We start from the raw sequence: 22,169 nt of genomic DNA on the forward strand, positions 1-22,169 counted from the left end.
TAAAGGTTACAGACTAATGCGATCAAAGCTAAGTAATGACATCACAGCTTTATGCCCTGCATTGAGAGTAACTTTCCACTGACCTGCTGGATGATGAGTAAGAAGGTGCCTGCAATCTGATGCACCACCACACAAAAACTTGCACACGGAATAACACTTGTGGCGCGGGGACAGTCTGCAACAAAACGTAAACAACTGTTAACATACACAAATAAACCACTTTGATTGTATTTGAAGAAAATAGGTGTGGATTGGAAAGAGAGATCACTACTGAGTGACATTTATAAGTAGGGATCAGATTTTTTTTCCTTGCTTCTGATCTCCTAATTTCTGGTGACTACTGAGTGACATTTATAAGTAGGGATCAGATTTTTTTTCCTTGCTTTGATCTCCTAATTTCTAGTGACTACTGAGTGACATTTATAAGTAGGGATCATATTTTTTTTTCTTGCTTCTGATCTCCTAATTTTTGGTGACTACTGAGTGACATTTATAAGTAGGGTTCCGATTTTTTTTCTTTGCTTCTGATCTAATTTCTGGTGGCTACTGAGTGACATTTATAAGTAGGGATCAGATTTTTTTTTCTTTGCTTCTGATCTCCTAATTTCTGGTGACTACTGAGTGACATTTATAAGTAGGGATCAGATTTTTTTTTTCCTCGCTTCTGATCTCCTAATTTCTGGTGACTACTGAGTGACATTTATAAGTAGGGATCAGATGTTTTTTCCTTGCTTCTGATCTCCTAATTTCTGGTGACTACTGAGTGACATTTATAAGTAGGGATCAGATGTTTTTTCCTTGCTTCTGATCTCCTAATTTCTGGTGACTACTGAGTGGCATTTATAAGTAGGGATCAGATTTTTTTTTCCTTGCTTCTGATCTCTTAATTTCAGGTGACTACTGAGTGACATTTATAAGTAGGGATCAGATTTTTTTTCCTTGCTTCTGATCTAATTTCTGGTGACTACTGAGTGACATTTATAAGTAGGGATCAGATGTTTTTACCTTGCTTCTGATCTCCTAATTTCTGGTGACTACTGAGTGACATTTATAAGTAGGGATCAGATGTTTTTTCCTTGCTTCTGATCTCCTAATTTCTGGTGACTACTGAGTGGCATTTATAAGTAGGGATGAGATGTTTTTTCCTTGCTTCTGATCTCCTAATTTCTGGTGACTACTAAGTGACATTTATAAGTAGGGATCAGATGTTTTTTCCTTGCTTCTGATCTCCTAATTTCTGGTGACTACTGAGTGACATTTATAAGTAGGGATCAGAGTTTTTTCCTTGCTTCTGATCTCCTAATTTCTGGTGACTACTGAGTGACATTTATAAGTAGGGATCAGATTTTTTTTCCTTGCTTCTGATCTCTTAATTTCAGGTGACTACTGAGTGACATTTATAAGTAGGGATCAGATTTTTTTTCCTTGCTTCTGATCTCCTAATTTCTGTTGACTACTGAGTGACATTTATAAGTAGGGATCAGATTCCTTTTTCCTTGCTTCTGATCTCCTAATTTCTGGTGACTACTGAGTGACATTTATAAGTAGGGATCAGATTTTTTCATCGTTTCTGATCTCCTAATTTCTGGTGACTACTGAGTGACATTTATAAGTAGGGATCAGATTTTATATTTCTTGCTTCTGATCTCCTTATTTCTGGTGACTACTGAGTGACATTTATAAGTAGAGATCAGATTTTTTTTCCTTGCTTCTGATCTCCTAATTTCTGGTGACTACTGAGTGACATTTATAAGTAGGGATCAGATTTTTTTCTCCTTGCTTCTGATCTCCTAATTTCTTGTGACTACTGAGTGACATTTATAAGTAGGGATCAGATTTTATTTTCCTTGCTTCTGATCTCCTAATTTCAGGTGACTACTGAGTGACATTTATAAGTAGGGATCAGATTTTTTCCTTGCTTCTGATCTCCTAATTTCTGGTGACTACTGAGTGATATTTATATGTAGCGATCAGGGATGATGGTGAAAGCCACATGTATCAATTTGAGATAAAGAACTCTGGTCCGGAAATGGCTGAGTCGAAAGTTATAAGCAGAAATAGTTGTGTGGAAATGGAATTGTAATTTGGCATCACGTGCCCTCCTTCCCTTAACCTTTGGAACTGTCGCGGAAAGATGGTATGGGCCGGATGTCTCCTACGTGGGTACTTGTCCCTATACAATCTGTGAGCTTGTCTACTGTTCCCATTGGCTCATCCGTATTCGAAAATCAGGTCTGCTTATTCCGCTCTCGTGTACTCCTCCATTTCACTAGGACTGATCAACTGGACACTGCAACTTGTACATATACACTGCTGTCTACAGACGTGCATATCAGGACCGACCATGTCCGTTACACATTACGCTATCTGCATTGCTTTAGTGTAGTTTCCTGTCCCCACCCCTCAGACAGCGCACTGAATGGAATACTGTAAGTAGACAACGTAAACAACGTCAGATGGATACAGTATGTGTAAGATGTACAGATAAATACACATAAATAAGGTGTACAGAGGAATAAAATTATTTCATTTCCTCACAACTATTTTTGCTTGTAACTTTCGACTCGGTCATTTCCGGACCAGGGTTCCTTATCTCAAATTGATACATGTGCCCTTCCCCATCATCAATGAAAGTTTGCAACACCACCTTGGAAACACCCTGTATAATTAGAAAATAAATGTATTATTATTATTATTATTATTATTATTATTACTGCAAACTACTTAAGAAATTCCTTCCGAAAACAACCGTCTATTGTGACAGTACATACAACTCAAAAGTGCAGCTTTGTGGAATTTCTGCCGCTTATGCTTGTAACATAATCAACAATCGGCTATCTTCGGGTATAGCGCTTATCTCTTCAGCTGACTACGCTATCTACACTTGGTCTCTGTAACAACTTTTATGCGTTGGCCTTGAGATGCCTGGTTTAGAGCTTTGAGTGCAAAATGCTGTCAGACACGACCCTGTACTTCCATTTAAACAGCACAGTAAGTTGATAACAGACTAACATCCATGTACCAGATGAGATTCGAACCCGGAAACGTATCTTCCACTTGTCACGAATACCCTGGTCGACAACGCCATATCAAAGTGCACTTACTGTTGTTTGCTGTCCCCCGGTCTAGACACCAGTACGTCAGGGGTAATACCCAGGAGCGAGGCACGTGACGTCAACAGGAAAGTGTACACACCTGTTAGTGATAGCGTGGTGCATCAAATATCGATCTGAATATGAAGAAGTATTGCATTGTGAAGGTAACGAATGCTTTCCCGTTAGGCCTATGCGTTTCATTCGATTCGGAATAATTCAGTTTCTTCATGAGGCTCCGAATGGGGTCACCAGCGAATAGGGATTATAAAGAATGGACACTGAGCGAATTTTCCTGTGTTTAGTTTCTCTGTGCGCCAGCGGCTAGTTCCACTTTCAAGCGCTAGAGGTTAGTGTAATCGAGCATACGCTAAGATAATAATTGAGAATAGAGTTGAGACACAGGATCCAAACATCGCCTACCTTATTGCATAATCCAGTAACGCTTTGCTTCAAATAAATTCAAGTTAACAGCTTTTCCTTATTTCTCAGTGACAAACTAGTTGTAATAATAATATTTTATATTTCAGATATCATAAATTATATTATAAAATAATATAATACATTATAAAATTAAGTATCGAATTCCTTTAATATTTGTATAATAATATAATATAGGTATATGGTTTTACTTCTCGTAAGAGTTTTGTTTTTCCATTTTCAGCGCTATCAAATCATTACATATTTTAATTGTTGCTGGGGTCAACGTCTCAACTCTCATTATAAAGGAACTCTAGAGTCTAAGACATTACAGTTAATGACGGATTTATTATTTTATGGATCCAATTTATTTTATTTGAGTACATAATGTACCTAGATGTATTCATTGTATGTGTTATATTTCCGCTGTGTCGACTGCTAGCTGGTGTGATGTCAGCGCCAACTCTAGGGAGAAAGCAGAATCTCACGCTTTAGCTGGCTTGAAGGTCATTGAAATCAGTCCGGCTACATCAAAGGTACCGATGCCAAGTGTCCATTCTATATAATCCCTATTCGCTGGGGTCACCCAAAGTCACATTTTCTGTCGTGTAGCGAGAAGAAGCCACATGGAATTCTTGTTAAAGTATGTCCGAATCTTGGACAGTTTGTGTTTATTTTAATATATCATACATTATTCTTAGTGTTATATTTTTCTTTATGCTCGACCATGCCGAAATGTAGTAATTATACACCTGGTAGCAGTCCTTTAATGCATGTCATTAAAGTACACCTACTCATTAAAGTTCAGGTGTTTTCAGCCAATGACAACTCAGCTTACAGGTGTTCAGCCAATAACGAGTCAGCTTTGTACCGTTATAAAACCGCAAGTATCGATTATTCTCGGATATGCAATCGAAAGAGAATTAGCGAAAAGTCACGGAGGCTGGAAATCCAATACTGTCGCAGAAGGTTATGTTCTGTTGCTATAATAATTAGCGTTAATTGTAAATAATATTAAAATAAATTCAATTTGTCATCTCGTTTTTCAATGTCGAATTCAATAATCAAAGTTATACCAAGTTTAACGGATTACACAAGGTCAATGACATTATTGTTCCTCGGAAAAAATCAATACTTTCGCGTCTGCGCACATCTCACAATTCACGACCTAGAACAAGGTCACTTCCGATCTTGTCAGTTACAAATAAAATGTATACATCTGAATACCGGTAATTTCAAGTTAGAAATATGGTCGAGCATAAAAAGTCGTATGAAACTCGCCTATAATGGTAATTAAGAAGCTCGTATGAAAATTATGAAAGGAGCGCAAGCGAGTTTCATAAACATCCATACTCGCTTCTTAATTACTATCATTATAGGCTCGTTGCATAATGTACTATTATGCAGCTGCTTAAAACCTGATGAATCATTTGTAATTGCCCTGTACTTAAGTACGTATCTGCATGTAATCAATTATATTCTTTCATTGATTTAGTCATCTTCAAGTCAATAAAACTGATTACTTAACATTAACGTCATCTGCATTACAACTAAGAACAAAAAAAAAGTAATAATATTAGAATCGACTTCGCACTCAATACAAGTGCCTATGGCAACCTATAAATAAAGAGGAACTATATCACTAAGTGATAAGCTAGGTTAATTCATATACATACGTCATAGGCTAAGAACAAAGACAGATTTGTGTCTGATACGCCCACAACCAAATGCTGTAGTTCATTCAGCGAGTAGATGTGAATCAAAGCAAATTCCAAAGATGTAATCTATAAAATTATGACGTACTAAGATGACAAGCTACAAAGGGAAGATCTTGTGAATTGTGGAGTTGCGTAAAATATTATATGAGTCTAGCAAATAGCTCCGGTTCAGTTACCTGACACTTAAAAGAACAAACGTTTGTCTGATTCTGCATTAGTTGTCCTCATGTATATTATCACTAGGGACCGGATTTTTAGGTTTTTAAAGAGACCATTTTAGGTTTTTGGAATAGGTGAAATAAGTGTTTTTTGGTTTTATATCCAACCTGTAAAACGGTCCCAAAAACTGCTCGATCGTTAAAAATGTATCCTTACAGATATTCTTAAAAAATAAATATGTATTTATTAAGGCAACATGGACCACGAAAATGATATTTTCAAGAACCAAACTATTTATAATAATTTATAAGATTCGAAATGTTTGCTCCTTCCCCTTTAATATTTTTTGTAATTTGAATAAATTATTGTAACAATTAACATTTTACCTAATACAATTTGTCTCAAAATAACTACATAAATTTCGATTTTAAATAGCGAAAAGGTGCACTACATACAACTTTTGAATTAAATTCTTTCAAACTTGATAAAGAATTATTTTTAAAAGTAACAAACAAACAAACAAACAAACAAACAAACAAACAACCAAAACATTGAATAATTTCAAGGGAAAAATTGTTCCGGGGCCGGGTATCGATCCCGGGACCTCTGGTTGAACGTACCAGCGCTCTGCCAACTGAGCTACCCTGGAACTCCACCCGACACCGTCTCAACTTTTCCCTTTATATCCACACAACTCGCGTGGGCTGACGAAACGCCAGAGACCCACAACGAGTGCACACAATCTCTGTGTGACTTGGAATTGTGGTTTTCTGTTAACGTACACAGTGACGTATATAATATGCAAATCTAGTTTTTCAGGTAACGCTCCCTGTAAAGCAGATTTGAATAATTTCAAGGGAAAATATATACGTCACTGTGTACGTTAACAGAAAACCACAATTCCAAGTCACACAGAGATTGTGTGCACTCGATGTGGGTCTCTGGCGTTTCGTCAGCCCACGTGAGTTCTGTGGATATAAAGGGAAAAAGTTGAGACAGTGTCGGGTGGAGTTCCCGGGTAGCTCAGTTGGCAGAGCGTTGGTACGTTCAACCAGAGGTCCCGGGATCGATACCCGGCCACGGAACAATTTTTCCCTTGAAATTATTGAAATCTGCTTTACAGGGAGCTTTACCTGAAATACTAGAGTTGCATAAGACAAAACATTTACTGGTACTGTTCCTGGTCAAATATTTTTCAAGATTCTCGAATGAAAAGTCTTTTCTATTGTCTCTCAAAATACATTTCACGGCAATGTGTCATTCCCTTGGTAACACGGCACACATCAAGCCTATAGCCAAGTTCCACGTAGGTATGCGGATTTTCCGACCCCCAGATTCTGAGGTTATGTCTGTTCACCTTATCAGAAAGATGAAAAGTGGCTTCGTCAGAAAACACCACGGAACGAATAAATTCATCATCGTTTTCAATTAAAGTCTGCATACTTATGCAGAAATTTCTTCATAGCACTTTCTCCTCTGGTTTTAAAGCTTGCAGCAACTGTAGTCGGTAGGGATGAAATCGCAACCGCTTGCAAAGAATCTTGCCTTAAGATCAGTGTACCACTTACGGATTGTAGGCCCACTGGGTGGATCTGCACCAAACTTGGTGTGGTAATGCCGTTGCACATTAATAACCGACTGGTTCACATGAAAAACAAGCTTTTCTGTCCTCTATAGCAGCCATTTCACCTCAACAATGAACAAATTTGTTCGTATGCGCTATTATGAGGCAGTGTTACCAACTATAGTCGTGACGCTGTTATTCCCGGCGTGACTCCTACTCTTTGCTTACGTCTTAGGAAGTAAAAGCTCCATAAAGTCTAGGTAGGAAGTATCGTTCGCCATTTTTGTTCTTTCGTTGCCGAGCTACCATACGAGGAATCTATTTTCCACACCGTTAAACATTATCATGTCGTAGCTCCTATGATAATAAATCAAACGCACTTTAATTCAGCAAATAATTGAGCGGCAAATAACGTCCTCGTGTGCTTTCTGCGAACGCCAACGAAAGAGCCAAAATGGCGGGCGATTATATTAAGTATTTATCGAGCCTTAGGAAATGCATAACGTCATCATCAGCGAATCACAAGACGCACACGTTTAAATGTAGCCGACCTGCAACGTGATTGGCTGCCGGAAATAAGAGCAACGGGACTGTAGGAAAAATATGTTTCCACAACTAAACTTTTTGAGTTTCTCGTTCCATTGGCGATATTTTCACGCACCTCAGATTCATATAACGTAAATGACATGTGTTCGAAACCGGAAAGGTCTTTTGTAAGAGCCCTGTATATCACTGCCACCGGGTGTATACCCAATCGCAGTGCTAATAGATATATACACACCGGTACATTACCTCGTTGGATTTCTTCGAACTTACACGCAACTGTCAGGCTAATGTCTGGAGATCTCACGTCAAATCGTACTAGGATCAATTTCGCCAACTATTATCATGCCAAGACAAATTCCACCCTCGTCATCTAACCTCATAAAGTATAATTAAAAAAAAACGATTAAAATAGTCAACTTCGCTAGCCGTGTGTTGCTGGTTGGCCACTCGCGCGCAGTGAAGTGAAACCCACTTCTTGTATTTCTCAACCATGTGCAGCAGGCACAAAAATTGTGTTAACTGTACAAGGATTCGAGATTAATGCAATTTATTTCCCAATTTTAAATGTTCTATGTGAATGCATCCAATACTTATTTTCCAAAGATTTTGCAATAATGTGCATCTTTTGCGTATGGATGTATGAATGAAGAGCGACAGTGCGAACAAACCAGCGAGGCATTCGGTGAGTGAGGCGATCTAAAGTTGCGAGTGAGAGCGGGCGAGTGAGTCAATGAGTCAGTCCGAGTCACTGAGTCAGTATGTGGGCCACTGTGTTAGTGAGTCAGTATGGTCACTGAGTTGGTGTGACAGTCACTGAGACGGAATGTGAATGATTAGTATGTGAGTCACTGAGTCAATCTTAATCACGTATCAGTAGGTGGACCACTGAGTCAGTCTGTGGGTCACTGAGTCAATCTTAATCACGTATCAGTAGGTGGACCACTGAGTCAGTCTGTGGGTCACTGAGTCAATCTTAATCACGTATCAGTAGGTGGACCACTGAGTCAGTCTGTGGGTCACTGAGTCAATCTTAATCACGTATCAGTAGGTGGACCACTGAGTCAGTCTGTGGGTCACTGAGTCGGAATGTGAATTAGTATGTGGGTCGCTGAGTCAATCTGTTGGTCACTGAGTCAATCTTAATCACGTATCAGTAGGTGGACCACTGAGTCAGTCTGTGGGTCACTGAGTCGGAATGTGAATTAGTATGTGGGTCGCTGAGTCAATCTGTTGGTCACTGAGTCAATCTTAATCACGTATCAGTAGGTGGACCACTGAGTCAGTCTGTGGGTCACTGAGTCGGAATGTGAATTAGTATGTGGGTCGCTGAGTCAATCTGTTGGTCACTGAGTCAATCTTAATCACGTATCAGTAGGTGGACCACTGAGTCAGTCTGTGGGTGACTGAGTCGGAATGTGAATTAGTATGTGGGTCGCTGAGTCAATCTGTTGGTCACTGAGTCAATCTTAATCACGTATCAGTAGGTGGACCACTGAGTCAGTCTGTGGGTCACTGAGTCGGAATGTGAATTAGTATGTGGGTCGCTGAGTCAATCTGTTGGTCACTGAGTCAATCTTAATCACGTATCAGTAGGTGGACCACTGAGTCAGTCTGTGGGTCACTGAGTCGGAATGTGAATTAGTATGTGGGTCGCTGAGTCAATCTGTTGGTCACTGAGTCAATCTTAATCATGTATCAGTAGGTGGACCACTGAGTCAATCTGTGGGTCACTGAGTCAATCTTAATCACGTATCAGTAGGTGGACCACTGAGTCAATCTGTGGGTCACTGAGTCAATCTTAATCACGTATCAGTAGGTGGACCACTGAGTCAGTCTGTGGGTCACTGAGTCGGAATGTGAATTAGTATGTGGGTCGCTGAGTCAATCTGTTAGTCACTGAGTCAATCTTAATCACGTATCAGTAGGTGGACCATTGAGACAATCTGCGGATCACTGAGTCGGAATGTGAATGATTAGTATGTGCGTCACTGAGTCAATCTTAATCACGTATCAGTAGGTAGACCACTGAGTCAGTCTGTGGGTCACTGAGTCGGAATGTGAATGATTAGATGTGGGTCACTGAGTCAATCTTAATCATGTATCAGTAGGTGGACCACTGAGTCAGTCTGCGGACCACTGAGTCAGTCTGTGGGTCACTGAGACAATCTGCGAATCACTGAGTCAGTCTGTGGGTCACTGAGTCGGAATGTCAATGATTGAGTCACGAAGCTTGAGGTGATTTTTTGCATTTCTTGCGATACAATGCTCCAAGCGGTTAGCAACTGAGAATACTAGGAGCAACAGAATGTGCCATAGTAGCGATCCTAGTGGCTAGCGACTGAAGTTCAACTGTCATTGGATGCATATTGCCTACGTATTGAGTTTCGTGACTGTATGTACTAGACTGTGATATTACTGCAAAATTTATTGCTGTTCCTTATGAAAAGTAGGAAAGGCTGACTGTATCCATGGTGATAATATTCTCCTTTACCAGTTTTGATAACAAAACACTAACGTTTGCAGTAATATACTGAATTAGATGGTGACATCACCCTAAAGAGAATTGTGACTGATTGTTTTTCTCCTGTAGTGTTCATTTGCACTCCTGTCCACATGAATTAACATCTAAGTGTCACTCACGCCGAACGAATTGACGTCACATATAAACAATGTGTTACTGTTTTTGACCACGTGGGACCTGAACAGCATATGAAAAAAATGTTTTAATGTTGGAAGGATCGTAATTATACAGGAATTTACCATTCTGCGTTAAATTTGAGTTGCTCCTGCTTTCCGTGCAGTTTCATTTCGCCAACTTTTCTATTTTATACTTTAAGACAAGTTAAATACGATAAGTTTGAACGAACCAGGTATTCTTTCCCGTGTTTTGAAATATCTTATTGGGTAATAAAAATAAAACAGAAAAGTTCCTTTTGGAACACAAATTTCACCATTTTAAGTGGATACAACGAAATTGTCCACACCTGTGGAGTAACGGTTAGCGCGCCTGGCCGCGAAAACAAGGTGGCCCGGGTTTCGATTCCCGATCGGGGCAAGTTACCTGGTTGAGGTTTTTTCCGGGGTTTTCCCTCAACGCAATATGAGCAAATGCTGGGTAACTTTCGGTGCTGGATCCCGGACTCATTTCACCGGCATTATCACCTACACCTCATTCAGACGCTAAATAACCTAAGCTGTTGATAAAGCGTCGTAAAATAACCTACTAAAATAAAAAAATACAACGAAATTTAAGGTACTTGTCTACCCTTGCGAGAAAAATTTGCAATTTTTTATCCAAATTAAAAAAAAAAAAAATTTGTTCCCTCATTACTTGATACAAAATTAAGGTTTTCACACAAAAAATTCCTCAAATATTTTTGGGAGAGCAGGGGGGGGGGGCAGTTTTCAAGCGAAAACTGGAATGTGTTTTAGTCCTTGACCCACAGCTTTTGTTAGAACAAAATTTCTTTCACTGCCTTTCTCCTAAAAGAACACAGAATAAGCTGTAAAAACAGTTTTTCCCTACCTTATCCCATTAAGGAAAAATGTCATTTTATTTTCTGAACATTTGAAACTGATCAGAAAGAGGAAAAGGAATTGGTTGTGTCTACTACAAAATTATTACACACAACTTCGATCAAGAAGTTAGCCTACAGATAAGCATTTGAAGTTATGCCTTACACATTACAGAATGTAATCTTGCCTGTTAAAATTTACAAACTCCTTCCCGCTTTTGTTTGAATGACTGTCATTTGTTCATGGTCTCTTAAAAATCAATACTGCATGTTCAATATATATAATTTGGACTGGTAATGGAAATTACGGGAAAACGGCTGAACGGATTTTAATAAATGGCCCCTCATTTTGAAGCTTGGAACAGAAAGTTTTTCGGAAAAATAGTAGTTTTCAGTGAAATGTCAATTTTCCTACATAATTTTCCTATTTTCCAAAATCCATCTGTCGTCAGTTTTGAGAACTAGCTAACTGCAATCAGGTGAAGCGAAGCGAGCATCAAGTGGGCCGTGTTGCATTTCAGAATAAAACAAAACACACACTACAGTAAACAATATTACACGAAGGTCATGATCTCCAAGAATGCTGACATATTTAGAGCTCAAATTAAATTGGTTATTAAAAACTTAACTTACTAAAAATAATTTACAGGTTCGATTCTGTGGTGTGTAATTTTCTGGATACAGCTGTGTATTGGATATTAAAAACTACAAAACTTGAGGTGGTTTGATGACATTATTACTATTAGAAATGAAATATTATTGTAGTTAATGCCGTGATGTGACTATTTTTCATTAATTATACATATTAATGCTATATTGATGATATGAAAGTGGGGTTATGTAAGTAGATGTAGAGAGTATATGAAATTAGATCTTTATTTATATAATTTACTGAATGGCGGCTATGTAGTATATAACTACAAAACTTACGTAAGATAATAATATTGTTATTAAAAATGAAATATTTTATAGTTATTAATCAAGTGGGGTTGGTCCTTTTTCATATACTTAATGGCGGTGTGGTGTAGATATTTATATGCGTCATTCTCTTCAGTATTGGCTCGAGAGAGCGCAAAAATTACAGTTCCTAAGGAAAAACCAAAAGGTATTACTTACTGATAAAATAAGGGACCTAGAAAATTTTGTAGTCTCCAGATCATTTCAGCAAGATCTCTTAACAGGAGAAATGATTTTACCCTCTATATTTCAAGCTCTACATGCAGCAGGTATGCCAAGATGCCATGTTTATTGTTCGAAAGCATAGCAAACCTGCCATTTTTTAACTTTCGCGTACAATTCACAATGACCTGAAATAGCTATTGCTTTACTCCCACATGAAAAACCCACTGATCGTCCTGACATTGTTACTTGCGTTTTCACGTTGACACTAAAAAACTGAAGGTGGATAGGTTCAAGAAAAGTAATTGGCATAAAAAAACATTCAAAGAGAGTATATTTCATTATTATGGAAGCAAATAACTTTCAAAATGTCTGGTATTCTGCATTGAAAATAAATCTGAAAAATGTTTATTTGAACGTCTAATGAACTTAGTTTGCAGCATTTGCTGCACAAGCTACTAGTATTATGTAAAAGTAGGCCTATCAAGGCCACCATAATTCTATACCAGAATGTGTTTTGTTTTACAACTACGGTAACGCGTTGCTTAGTTACTATTCTCTTGAATTTAATGAAATATTAACAAAGACTTGAATCACGTTTGGTGAAACCGGTTATCTCGAACTAGTAATTTTATAGTATGGGAGCAAAATTAGATTTTATTCGGGAGTGGAAAGTTTGACGCCCGAGGCGAAACTCGTAAATTTTATTTTTTTCATTATCGAAATTTTCTCTATGTTTTGTGACGAGAGAATAAAAAAGAAATCCACTTATTGACTTGTTCCTGATCTTCACAGCAAAGAGATTGTCTCCAAATTATTGTTTTTGCTTGTCTGATTATACAAAATGAGCTATGACCTTTGGAGCATTTCGTATTATTTCTGAAACGGCTGTCTTCCGTCAGATGTCGTTACGTCACTGTATCCCATTTTATATGACAGTACAGACACTTCGCATCTTCTACATAAAAGCTTAATCTTTTTTCTGTTATGAAGTCAAGTCCTTGAATCTTTTTTCTGTTATGAAGTCAAGTCCTTGAAACAGGCTGTTCGTTGCGTAATAATTGACACTTCCTTTTGTCCACAGTCGAAGAGTGAACGTGAAAAACCTTATTAGTAGAACAAGCAACGTTAAATTTCACCTAAAGGTTCGTAAATATTTACACAGCAGGTTCCTTGCATCCCAGTTTAGCACCATTTGCTAGTAATACTCATGTATTTACTCCCTCTAGTTGTGAAAACTTTGTATTCCACAAACCTGTTGCGAAAATAAGTACTACGTGTGTCCCCTACGTATAGTCCTCTTACAAAAGGAAGAGGATGGTATTTTTTTTAACTTTTTTCCTATTTGGTTTAAATTATTAATTTTTTGTATGTAGAGAGCTCATAGCTGTGGCAACTCAAAATAAAAATATTTTGAAAAAAAAAAATTATTTGGGGGCCCAAATTTGAAAAAAAATATACCCAATGCAGGATTGTACTAAAACCGATATATATCTAAACCGTTTTTAAAAATAGATTCAAACAGTTTTTTGCAATGTATTTCCAAAAGCATGTTCTCCAAACTGTCTGTAACAGAATTTTGATATTAGTCCCTACGTTTGTAAAATAAACAATTAAAATTTAATAACAATTTTCTGATTTCCTTTCTTGCAAACAAACGGACGTATTTTTAAAATGAAATCAGTTAACAAAATTCTGTTACAGAGAAAAGTTTCCTAATAGTCTAAAGAATGTGTGTTCTAAATTTCATGCATGTATCTTAAATAGTTCAGAAATTATATCCATTTTTGTCTGGCAATGTAGCAAAAAAATTAAGTTACCGTAAACCGATAAAAGCGGGCGTGTGATCCATAGCGCTGGAAGTTTAAAAATGACGTCTCAACATCCGATAAGGGCACAAATACCCACAAAATGTTATGCAATGCATTCCACACATATCAAAGGGTATTTTAAAGAAAAAAAAATTGTTTTTTAATTTAATTTACCGAAAACAACAATAAAAGCGGGCGTGTGATTTAAAAATCCATAACGTAGAAAGTTTAAAATTGGCGACTCAACATCCGATAAGGGCACAAATACCCACAAAATGTTATGCTATGCATTCCACACATATCACAGAGTATTTTAAAGATTTTTTTTTTTACTAAAGGGTGAAACCTAACTATTCCCTTGTTACTATATATGCCAGTAGTTTATAATGATTTTGTAGCTCTCAGGTTGAATTTTCTTTTACCAACTTCGTTTCTAATTTCAAGTGTTGACAAATTCTACAACTGGCAGTTATTTTCTAGCTGTTATGTTGGTAGCAATAATTTCGTTTTGCAGCAAAGGAAACTGATGAAAATGCAAGTACCTAAGCTTGTGAATTAATAATTAATTAGTAGTACCGGTATTAATATTATTATCAATACACAATTCAGTTTATTTCATAAAGCTTTAGGTTTAAATAGTCGGAAATGTTGTTTACCACAAAATATAAAAACATTTACAATCACAATTACCGGTCTCTTCTTTGGAGCGAGAGGCACAATTTCGAAAATATTTGTAAAGTGGAGGGAGAAATATAAGCTGAAGACAGATCTTCAAGATACTACTGTCACCATTATAATAAAATTTTCTGTACTGATACTTCGCCAGTATCTTTATGATGTAGTAGGTTCTATTTTTTTCTATGTGTCTTAATATTTTTTTGTTTAAAGCCTGTTTATATAATTGTTCGTTTTAAATTTTATTGTGAACTATTCTGTGTCGCAAGGCAAACCCAAGATATTGGGTCAGATTAATAAATTAAATAACTGGGTACAGTGCTCTTATGTGTGTGTAAACAAAAAAGAAAAATCAGAATTCAGCCTCTGAAAAAATATTTTTTCATAAACAAACCTGTGAAAAAACAATTCCTTACTACATACATCAAAATATGATTCTTAAATTGCTTAATGTCGTGGTTAGTGCCATTTATTTATTTTTAGTAGTATTGAAAACACAAAAGTTTAAAATGAAGTCCAATTTACGGGCGTTCGAAGAGAACTTCTAACTACCTAGTATAATAATAAATAATAATCCGTGGCGCTACAGCCCGTGAAGGGCCTAGACCGACCAGCCGGCTGCTGGCCTCACGCCCACATGCCGAAGCAGAGGTGGACGATCATTCAACCAGAATGGAGGTATCGTGTGGTTAGCACGATGATCCCCCCCCCCAACCGTTATAGCTGGCATTCGCAACCGGATTTCGCTACCTATCGTAGCTCCCCAAGTGCATCACGATGCTGGGTGGGCACAGGTCCCATACACTGGCCGAAATTTCATAAGAAAATATCTTCCCCCACGAGGACTCGAACCAGCGCGCATTCCGTAACGCGAGTCCTAGGCAGGATGCCATAGACCACGACGTCACGGCGCGGGACTAACTACCTACTATCCTTAAATCAATTTAGTTTTACTTATGTATTTCACAATTATTTTTGTTACAAAAAAGTGGATTCCTGAACAAGATATAATGAATTTTTCGTTCAATTGATATCTTTGTTACTTACCACAAATATTAAAAAAAAAATAATAAGATTATAAGAAATCAGAATTCAGCCCTTGAAAAAAATACTGTTTCGAAAAAAAATATTGCTTACTGTAGTCTACGCATTAACTCGTCTTCATATTGTTGTATGTTGCGGTGAAATTTCATTTAATTAATATTAAAAATACAAAAAATTAAAAGTTTATAATTTACAAACAGCTGCAACCTACCCAGTGTCCTTAAATGATTTAGTTTTTTATTTTATGCTCGACCATGCCGAAATGTAGTAATTATACACCTGGTAGTAGCCCTTTAATGTACCTCATTAAAGTACACCTATTCATTAAAGTTCAGGTGTTCAGCCAATGACAAATCACCTTTGTACCATTATAAAACCGCAAGTATCGATTATTCTCGGATATGCAATCGAAAGACAATTAGCGAAAAGTCACGGAGGCTGAAAATCTAATACTGTCGCAGAAGGTTATGTTCTGTTACTATAATAATTAGCGTTAATTGAAATAATATTCAAATAAATTCAATTTGTCATCTCGTTTTTCAATGTCTAAATCAATTTCAAGGTTATATCAAGATTAATGCTTATTTTACTCTCCAGATTATATCAAGGTCAATGACATTCGTTTCTCGGAAAAAATCAATACTTTCGCGTCTGCGCACATCTCACAATTCAGGTCAGTTACATAACTTACATAACCATAACATGACCTACTTTTGAATAATTTCAAGTTATAAATATGGTCGAGCATAAAAAGTCGTATGAAACTTGCCTATAATGGTAATTAAGATGCTCGTATGAAAATTATGAAACTTGCTTGCGCTCGTTTCATAAACAAACATACTTGCGTCTTAATTACTACCATTATAGGCTTTGTTGCATAATGTACTATTAAAATTACTTTTATTAAAAAAGATAATGATTATTACTAGAGTGTACTTATGTTTAGGGAAATTTAGGTTCAAGAAGGAATTTATTATGAAGGAAAGGGGCATTTTGCGAACAATATTACCCACAACTGCCTGGAAAAACAGATCTTCATAATGACGAGCGAAGGAGCAATGCAACTTTGAGTGGAATACATCTAGCCGGGCAGCTGTGAACCGACTTTTAAGATTTATATAGGGGCCAGTGCATGGGCGGCGAGGTCAGATACCACGGCCTGTACGGGTCAATTCATTTTTACAGCTTTAGCCGAGCCCCCTGGATCCACCATGCAATCCTGTGGTAAGTACTATATAGTCACGACGTGTAAACATCGCAAACTTACAGCCACAACCGTCCTCTACATTGTTACATGCGGCCATGAAATAGAGCAAATTTCATCAGCAAAACGTGGCAGTATAAACTTCTGAAAGCACCGCCAAGATCGCTTTTACAGCCTACTGTTAACTATGCCTAAAAATAAAATGCGCTGCAATGTTTACATAGAATCCTTTTCTGTATTGTTACAGAAGGCCGTGAAATATTTGGCATTTCGTCGGTAAAACGTGGTCATGTATGCTTTTGAAAACCGCCGCTAGTATCGTTTTCATACCTCATTGTCAAGAATGTCTATGAATAAAATGTATTGCAATGATTTCACAGACAGAATCGTCCTCTACATAGTTACAGAGGCCGTGACCTAATGACGTTTAGTCAATAGGACATGGTTCCCGCTATTTCTAAACATAGCTCTTAGGATCCATTTTATACTGAACTGTTAACAAGGGCTAAGAATAAAATGTCTATGTAAACTTTTCAGAACAGTTCTAAGATAGCTTTCATAATTTATTAATTGTTAACAATGATATATATCAGCGGTTCTTAAAATTCACGAGTTCTAGAACCTCTTTCATATGACGTGCAATTTACCAGAACCCTTAACACATCAACTTTAAACTTTCGCTTAGTCAAGGTATGAAAATATTGTCATGTAATATAAGCTATTTGTTTCTCAATTTACATATTATAACAAACTGAAGTTCAGTTTACAAACTTTGCAAAAATTACTCTTAATAAAAAAAAAACAAATTTACAACTAAATTTTTATGAAATTGAGATAAATTCATTGCCGGGATTGCATTGTATTTGTATTTTACTTTTCATAAAGAAATAAATCAAATTTCTGTTTTAAATCTCATTTACGGACCTCAACTATTAGGTCTCTGACTCCAGAGGTCCGCGAACTACAGTTTAAAAATTACCGATTGAAATTTTGCCAGCCACGAAACATATTGCACTTTTCTTTGAACATCCATCTTGTATAATTAATAATTTGCAATAACGGAAATTGCATTTGTTCGACTGTTACCGTCTTTTGTTTTATTCAGTACCTCAAACTTACAGACGAAATACTTAAGAGAGTTTTATTTTCATCCGGCACCAATATTACGTTCTAGCTACATTCATTCAAAAAATATAATCCTCCCCACCATGACTTTCGAGACAGTGTATTGCACAGGATTTCTCTATGTGGAACGGCCGAAACGCGTTCAGAAAAACATTGGTTCCGTCACGGCCTCCCTGATTCATATCATTCCCAGTTTTCAGCAGTTAACAAAATGGTAGTCAACATCCATCTTGAAATCGGTGGAACTGAAATGCACGAAAGAATGTTAACATTATTAAAATTTCAGCATTTGTTAATAAAAAACGTGTTAGTGTGTTTTTAACATTTGTTTCAATTTGAAAATGATTTCTTACCAAGACGGGTGAGGATAATTTCCGAAAAAGTTTATTTTAATACAATGGACGAAAAAGATTTGCAAATGAGATTTACGCTAAACAAAACATACAGTAAGCATAATATATTTTTACTAGCACAGATACAGAAGGTGATTTAGAATTTCCAAATGGTAGTTAAGTACTTCATAATATTATTTAAACTAGTGGCTTGTGCAGCAATTGCTGCAAACTAAGTCCATAAAAAGTTGAAATAAAAATTGTTCAGATTTATTTTCAATGAAGAATACCAGATATTTTGATAGTTATTTCCTTCCATAATAGTGAAACATACTCCCTCTGAATGTTTTTTTTTATGCCAAATACTTTTCCTTGAACCTATCCGTCTTCAGTTCTTGAGTTTCAATGCGAAATCGCTAGTAACAATGGCAGGATGATCAGTGAGTTTTTCATGTGGGAGTAATGCAGTAGCTATTTCGAGTTATTGCGGATTGTATGTGAAAGTTAAGAAAATGTAAGGTTTGTCATGCTTTGAACAAAAGACTTAGCATCTTGGTATAGCTGCTGCATGTTTCGTGAACTACCCTGAAATGTAGAGGGCAGAACCACTTTTTCCCACTAAGAGCTCTTGCTGAGGTGATCAAGAGACTACAAAATCTTGTAGGCCTCTTATTTTATCAGTAAGTAATACCTTTTGGTCTTTTCTTATGAATTGTAATTTTTTGCGCTTCTTCCAGACAATACTGATCTACCAAATACTGCTGGATTAATTTGTGTAACAATGAATGTTATCCCGTATATTTTCTGTAATATAGGCTGTTCTGAGGAATCTATTGCTGAGATGCGGAAAATGAGGCGAATGATATGTCAGAGTTGTAGAATCTTATATGCGCCCTAAATAAAATTGTCCATCGTAAATCGTTAGCAGCTTCAGTGTTTCATTCGTTGCTGGTTGCGGGAAATAAACTTACTCATCACGGTAGCAAGAAGTGAAATGGCATGCTATTTTCCATACAACAAAATATGCTTGGCAGCGATCACAAATCTAATCAATTAAACCAAAGGAATATGAATTTAATTTTGATGTAGTTTAAAGACGCAGCTAAAATAGGAAGCATGACTCAATTACTACCAAGGAAAGTTAGAGAATCAGACATATAAATATCTATATCACACTGCCATTACATATATGAAAAGGACTCACACCACTTGATTAATAATTGTAAAAGTATTTCATTTTTAATAACAATATTGTTCCCTTACGTAAGTTTTATAGTTTTTAGTAACATAAGGTTATATAGGTCTATAGCCGTTACTCAGTAAATTATAGAAATGAAGATCTAATATAAAATATTCTTTCTCTGCCTCTACTTACATAAAGCCCCGAAAGGTTTCACTTTTATATATCAGTATAGCATTATGTGTTGCATTATCTATAATAATATTTCATTTTTAATGGTAATAATATCATCAAACATTCTTAAGTTTTGGAGTTCTTAATATCCAATACACAGCTGTACTCGGAAAACTACAGACCAGAGAATCACACCTGTAAATTATTTTTGTACGTTATCAAAAAATTACACAAATGAAGATCGACATATTGGCATTATGATGCGAAAGAATCTGAGCCATCTGAACTCTATGTCAGCAATCCTGTAGGTCATGGCCTTCGTGTAATAGTCTATTGTTTATTGTAGTGTGTGTTTTGTTTTATACTGAAATGCAATTAATTAGTTGTCAAAACTGACGAAAGATGGATTTTGGAAAATAGGAAAATGATGTAGGAAAATTGACATTTCACTGAAAATTACTATTTTTCTGAAAAACTTTGGGTTCCAAGCTTCAAAATGACGGGTCATTTATTAAAATCCGCACGGGTACGGCTCCGCTGCACCCGTTAGAAATAAATATATAGTAATTACATAATTAAAATAGGACATTTGATCCAGGGAACATTCGTGTTTGATATAAGGATAAATCGTTTATTATGTTACTTAATTTAAATTGTATTTTCGTAATTAAAATGCGATCATTTTGATCCAGAGACCACTCAATTGGTCATAAAAATTATTTTAGGAAATACAGGAAAAATGAATGCCTATCAAGTTTTCTGCGCATAAGAAGCTATTTTAATCTTACCTGTCCTCGATTCACTCAGAAGTTACTGAAATAACATTATAGCATTATGTCCATCTAGAGAAACTACACTTTCCAATGGTGAAATAATAATTAATTATACAAATCGGTTAATTTAGCTTCCGATATTACTTCATACAAACACAGAAACATTCTCTGTAGGCTATCTTTCATAGTTTTCGATTGTTGCTGTCCAAGGCCCCTTATAGACGAAGTCATTTCTTTTTTAATTCATTACACGGCCTTAGATGGCAGTTATTTTAATTCTAAAACTCATTTATCTCATTAAATATCAGGCCTATCAAAATTTTTCAAGGAATAAAACTTATCGCAAATTATTGTTAAAGAAACTTTTGTTATGTAACATTTTTCACAAAAATCAATAATAAGCGAGATATTTCGATTTATTTAATTCAGGCCCCCTTATAACTCCCCTTTTAAATAATGTATTTTGAATGCCATATAGCCTAAAATCTAAGTTACAACGAACTGTATTTATATTCCAATTTTCATATAAATCGGTTCAGCCATTATCGCGTGAAAAGGTAACAAACATACAGACAGACATACAAACAAAAATTTCAAAAAAGCGATTTTCGGTTTCAGCGTGGTTAATTATATATGTTAGGACGAATTATTTTTGGAAAATCGAAAATTACCAGAAAAATTTCGGCTACAGATTTATTATTAGTATATAGATAGATTACAATTAGTTAATTGTGGATTAATAACATGTTGGTGAAATCGGGCCAAAGCCCTCAAACAATCCGCGCATTCCTGCGACTCCCGTTTCTGATTCGAGCGATGAACGAATTTGTGACGTCACCACGTCAGTCCACACTCGTACGACACGCTAACCAAATGCTGCGCTCTCCCCTGTCCCCGGCGCCGGCACTCCAGGTGAGTGAAGGCTGTTCCTTAACACACTGGATTACGAGCCAGGAAGCAAAAAACATCATTAACCCAGTTATCGACATCCCCGCTTAAATATGAAGAAGACACTTGGCACGTCCCTGCAAACGGCACCTGTTAACTCCATCACACCATGCAGCTTGCGTATAAATCACCCATCGGTATATCAAATACGTAATATCACAGTATAAGTAATCCAGCTCTACGTAGTATCTAATATGTACATATGATACATAACAAAGTTACAACTCAATCATTGCGACAGCTGCTTCATACATACATTAATCAACTTTTAATAATAATTCTATTCGAAAAATAAATCAGTGTAATTACTATTTGTGCGAGATCGTGCGTATTTGCTTGGTTTCCGCACGAATCCAATCCGCGGAAAGTCCAAAATTCCACATTCAGTATTCCCAACCTAACACACATTACAATTTCCCTCTTCTTACCGCTTAAGTGACATATTGATTTTACTGCTTTAGGCTTTTAACATATTATTTTTAGAGACGTTCAATATAGTAATAATTATAAATTGGAAACTTACCACTGCAATTTCACCTAAATTGCACTGTTAATTATTGTTTTTAAATACTTGCAAAAATTAAGTAAATTCTACAACTCCACTAAAGTTACTGCATTCGTGATTCAAGTAACATTAAGGAAGCCGTGAAAAAATCAACAAGATTCCATAGACTGGAGGAAAAAAAAAGACAGATGTATATCACGGCCTGCTGGAGTATAGTAAACACAGAAAACATTTTAAAGCAACAATGTTGAAGATAGATATTTTT

The 22,169-nt window shown here is 36.4% G+C and overlaps 1 protein-coding gene across 1 annotated transcript in view; it reads right to left on the reverse strand.

Annotated features, from left to right (window-relative positions):
- Positions 1 to 22,169, reverse strand: part of LOC138695098 (very long chain fatty acid elongase AAEL008004-like) — a 473,051-nt gene that overhangs the window by 419,983 nt on the left and 30,899 nt on the right. The window contains exon 2 of the mRNA XM_069819488.1: positions 84 to 175. The gene's annotated coding sequence lies outside the window, so the exon portion shown is untranslated. The remainder of the gene's footprint in view (positions 1 to 83; positions 176 to 22,169) is intronic.

This window comes from Periplaneta americana, chromosome 2, assembly GCF_040183065.1.
Source record: "Periplaneta americana isolate PAMFEO1 chromosome 2, P.americana_PAMFEO1_priV1, whole genome shotgun sequence".
Lineage (NCBI taxonomy): Eukaryota > Metazoa > Arthropoda > Insecta > Blattodea > Blattidae > Periplaneta > Periplaneta americana.